The sequence below is a fragment of the Carlito syrichta genome, unplaced genomic scaffold, assembly GCF_000164805.1.
Source record: "Carlito syrichta isolate Samal-C Ts95f unplaced genomic scaffold, Tarsius_syrichta-2.0.1 Scaffold301745, whole genome shotgun sequence".
Taxonomy (NCBI): domain Eukaryota; kingdom Metazoa; phylum Chordata; class Mammalia; order Primates; family Tarsiidae; genus Carlito; species Carlito syrichta.
The window spans coordinates 664,329-669,467 of NW_007245841.1; the positions used below are offsets into that span (position 1 = coordinate 664,329).

Here is a 5,139-nt window from a genome sequence, read left to right on the forward strand (position 1 = left end):
TTTTTGATTTATTGTAGAGATGAGGTCTCGCCAAGTTGCCCAGGCAGATCTCAAACCCTCAGGCTCAGGCAATCCACTCACCTCAGCCTCCCAAAGTGCAGGATTACAGGCTGAGCCACCGAGCCTGGTTTGGCTAACTTTTAAAAATTTGTTTAGAGATTGGGTCTTGCTATGTTGCCTGGGCTGACCTGTTCAAATACTTTTCTACTCCATTTTCTTTCTTTACTGTTTCTGGAATTATAATTATATAATTTTGCAATAGAGGAAAGAAAGGAAGGCACTCTTTTTTCACTGTATTCCATATGTTTTTGCCTCTTTTCTGTATTTTCCATTACTTTGCCTTTTTCCATGTTTCTGACCTATCCGGATATTTTTTCTGATGTATTTTCCACCTCACCAGTTACCTCCTTAGCTGCATCTAAACTGCTGCTAAGCCCAGTTAATAAGTTTTTCATTTTAGTTTTCACATTTTTGTTTTAGAATGTTCACTTGATTATGTTTATAAATTTCAAATATCTGCTGAAATTCTCTACCTTTTCTTTCATTTTGTCCATCTTTTCCAAGTATTTAATACATTAATCATAGCTAAAGTCCTTGCCTGATAACTCCAATAATCAGATTTATTTATGGGTTTACTCCTATTATTTAATTTTTTCTATTGATTTTTGGTCACATTTCCCTGTCATTATACATGTCTAACAATATAAAAAATAATGCCACACATTATGCATAGAAGAATAGTAGAGGTTTCAGATGAAGTTTTCCCCATTACTCTATTCAGCAGATAGAGTGGGGGAGCTAATCACTTCAATACTGTCAGGGATTGAGCTGGTCCAGGGCTGAATCGCATTTTTAGTAAGTCTCAGCCTATCTCCGCTTCATTCCTGTTTTTTGGGTATGGCTCTCCTGGGCTTTTGATTGAGAGACTGGAAGATCTCTTATCTCTTCAGCTCTAAATGACTGTGAGATATTCAGTTCTTCCCTTTGGAGATTTGGTCTTTGTGAGAGCATCAATGTCTGTGGCAGTTCCCTCCCTCTGGTGGAACTAATCACACTGAAACCATAGGAGATTTCACTTCACCTTCCAGGAGTTTGTGGCTCAGCCACTCAGCCACCCACACAGCCCCGGAACTAAAAAAATGTTTTGTGGGAAACACTGGCCACGCACTGGGAACTGCTTTAGTTTCCAATCATCACATTGGCACTACAAGATCATCAAAAGCTTTACTGCCTTCTCTTTCCTTCAGTAGAGTCTCTCAGCTTGAGCCAGGTGAACTCCTCAGTCCAAGCAGAGATTTGGGAAATGCTCTTAGAGAGAAAAACAATGATGATCGTCAACTCACCTAGGAAGGATTCTTCCCTCTCTGGATTTTAACTCATCGTGTCTTTATGACCATAGCTCTGTAATGTCTTCAATGATTCTGCAAGTCATCTCTTTTTTACCTCGCTAATACAGTCAGAGGATTGGCCAGCCATAACCTATTATATCCCACCCAGAAACAGAAACTTCCTTCTCTTAAATGTTTAACACTTTATGTGTTTGCTAGCTATTTATTTATTTAAAGACTGTTTATTCTTGAACCGAACTTGAGTATGGAAGCCCTGGGACACCCATCCTCAGGAGGTCCTGAGAATGCGTGCCCACTGGTTTAAAAATATTTAAACTTGCATTTTTCTATGTATGTCGACAGTTCCTCAGTATCTATATCCTTTCCTTGAAGAAGTTAGTGACACTTTCAGTCCTTACTCCTGAATAAATTCTTACTCCTGAATGTATTTCATATTGAGATCGTCTGAAGTTTCAGTTCCTATGTTATTGTCATCATTGTTGCTGCTGCCGCAGTTGTTACATTATGCATTAAAAATTAGACTTAACTAAAAAGTTTTACTGTTTTTAAAATCACATTTCCTATACCCCATATGTGTTTTGGCCTTGTATTCATTTTCTTTTTCTTGGGGACATTCCTGAGTAGTGACTTTTGAGTCTATGAATAATAATTTTATTCAGAGAGAGTCTGTCCAAAACATCTTCATTTTCCTCTAGATCTCAAAGACTAGTTAAGTATATGATCTTAGGATCAAAACAATTTCCTAGCCAGGAGTGGTAGCTCAAGCCTGTAATCCCAGCACTTTGGGAGACAGAAGCAAGAGGATTGCCTGAGCCTAGGGGTTCAAGACCAGCCTGGGCAACTTGGTGAGACCATGCCTCTATAAAAAAAAAAAATGAGTTAGGCATGTGGAGTGCACCTTAGTCCCAGCTACTTGGGAGGCTGAGGTGGAAGGACCATCTGAACCTATCAGGTCGAGGCTGTGGTAACTGTGAGCATTGTGAGCATGCCACTCCAGCCTGGATGACAAAGTGAGACTCCAACTCAAAATAATAATAATAATGATAACAACAACAATTTCCTAGATAAATTTGAAGCTCTTTTTCCATTGTTTTCTAATGTCGACAAAGAGAAATCATTTGCCATTTGCCAATCTAATTCTTATTTCTCTGAGAATAAGCAGTTCTCTCTCTTTCTCTCTCTCTCTCTCTTTCTCTCTCTCTCTCTCTCTCTCTCTCTCTCTCTCTCTCTCTCTCTCAGCTTTTCTCTCTGAAATTTTACCCCTAAGAGTGAGTATCCACCTCCCTAATATTATTCTTGCTTAGCACTTATTGATCCCCTCAACCTAAAGACTCACATTTTTTCAGTTCTGGGAAGATTTATCTTACTTATGGATTATCTTCTTTCCTCCATTTTCTCTTTATGGTTACATCTACTAAATACTAGATACATTTTGAAACTTTTATATCTAGTCTCAATGCCATTTAACTTTGCACCTTGGTAGGTTTTAATTTCTTCATTCTTTTTATCTTGGCCATTTTGCACTACAGTCTGAGAATCCCTCAGCTTATTTTTAACTCACTAACTCATTCTTTCAAAAATGGTTTGGAGACTCTGCCCGGCCGCTAGACTCAAAGCGTTGCACTCTAACCAGATTTTACTCCTCTGGGTTAAAACCCGGGCAGAGCCAAGATGCCGGCTTACCACTCTTCTCTCACTGCCCCTGACCCCAAGCTCATCAGTTACATGGCACTGTTACCTATCAGAAGTCAGTTCAAAGGATCTGCTCCCAGAGAGACAAAAGATACAGGTATTGTGGATGAAGCCTTCTATTACTTCAAGGCCAATGTCTTCTTCAAAAACTATGAAATTAAGAATGAAGCTGGTAGAACCTTGCTATAATAACTCTACATTTCTGAGTGTCTAAAGAAACTCCAGAAGTGTAATTCCAAAAGCCAAGGTGAGAAATAAATGTATACACTGGAAATCGCTAATGTTCCCATTTCTGGAGAGCTTGGTTTCCCACTTAATGCAATTTATGCCAAAACTGTAAACAAACAGGAAGATGATGTGATGAGAACCTACCTACAGCAGTTAAGGCAAGAGACTGGACTGAAACTTTGTGAGAAAGTTTTTGGCCCACAGAATAATAAACCCAGTAAGTGGCGGACTTGCTTTGTGATGAGGCAGTTCATGAACAAGAGTCTTTTTGGACCTAGACAGTGAGGGGAGCCTGGGGAGTCACTGTCTCCAAAGCCCTGGGCAGCATTTTCAAGCAAGATGTATACAATCCTTTGTCTTTATTTCATGAAGTTTTATACAGAAGAGAGAAGAGTATGTCTTTACTTGAAAACCTCTTGATGAAGAATTTGGGAGGGTGAGTGGAAAGTGGATTGTCAAGGGTGACCTGAAATTTTCTGCAGTATTAAACTGGTGCTTAATAAGAGTTAAGTAATAACAAAGAAATTTCTAACATTCAAAAAAAAAAGGTTTTGAAATATTTCAACAATTCAGAAAATTATAAAGAATAAGCAATATAACAAACACACAACTACAAGTTGCCCAACTTTGTTAGATCTTAACGTTTTAAAATATTTGCTTCCTATCTTTATTTTTTCGAAACAAAACATTGCTAGTCCAGTTGCAGCTCTGTTTCCCTACCCATTCCACTCCCTCCTTCCCTCTCCAGAAGGTACATTTCAACTATGTCAGATTTGGTCTTTATGATTTTAAAATTACCCTTTAACTAAGGTATTATTTGTATACAATAGGATTCACTTATTTTAAGTGAACCATATGACAGCTTTAGTAATTGTATGAAGTTGTGTAACCACCATCACAATCAAGATACAAAACAATTCCATCACTCAAAAAAATTTCCTGCCAGAAACGGTGGCTCACCCCTGTAATCCCAGCACTTTGGGAGGCCAAGGCAGGCAGATGGCTTGAGCCCAGGAGTTCGAGACCAGCCTGGGAAACATAGTGAGACTGTGTCTCTACAACCAATAAAAAAATTAGCCAGGCATTGTGGCGCATGCCTGTAGACCCAGCTACTTAGGAGGCTAAGGTGGAAGCCTGAGCCCAGGAGGTCGAGGCTGCAGTGAACTGTGATCATCACGATCATGCCACTGCACTCTAGCCTGGGCGACAGAGTGAGACCTCGATTTAAAAAAAATAGTTTCCTTATGTCCCTTTGCAGCTGATCCCCTGTCTCTAAACAACAACTGATTTCTATCACTATAGTTTTGCCTTTTCTAGAATTTCCTGTAAATGGGATCATGCAGTACATAGTCTTATTTAGGTTCTTCCACTTAGCAAAATATTTCTGAGATTCAGCCATGCTTTTGCGTGTATTATGAATGTTCAATACTTTTGATTGCTGAGTAGTATCCCCAAGTACAGATAGACAACAATCTACCAGACATGGTGGCTCACAGCACTTTGGAAGGCCAAGGCTGACAGACAGCAATTCATTTCTCCATTCACTAGTTGATGAACATTTGTGTAACCTCCAGTTTGGGGCTATTCTGAATAATACAACTATAACATTAGTGGACTAATCTTTGTGGGAGCAAAGATTAGTCGTGGATTAGCCGTAATTTCTTTGGAGTAAAATACTTGGATGCAGAATTGCTATGTTATAGGTTAAGTGTATGTTTAACTTTATAAGATGATAACATACTATTTTCCCAAGTGGCTGTGCCATTTTGCATTTCCACCAGAAATCTGTGAGGTTTCCAATAGCTCTATGTCATTGCCAACCCTTGGGATTGCCAGCCTTTTTAACTTTAGTCCATAGTGGTACTTCATT

At 39.1% G+C, this 5,139-nt stretch overlaps 1 pseudogene across 1 annotated transcript; it reads left to right on the forward strand.

Moving 5' to 3' along the window:
- Positions 1 to 2,968: 2,968 nt before the first annotated feature.
- LOC103257445 lies at positions 2,969 to 3,816 on the forward strand (annotated as a pseudogene). Its single transcript, XR_504129.1, has one exon. The product of XR_504129.1 is annotated as an actin-related protein 2/3 complex subunit 3 pseudogene (transcript).
- The last annotated feature ends 1,323 nt before the right edge of the window (positions 3,817 to 5,139 follow it).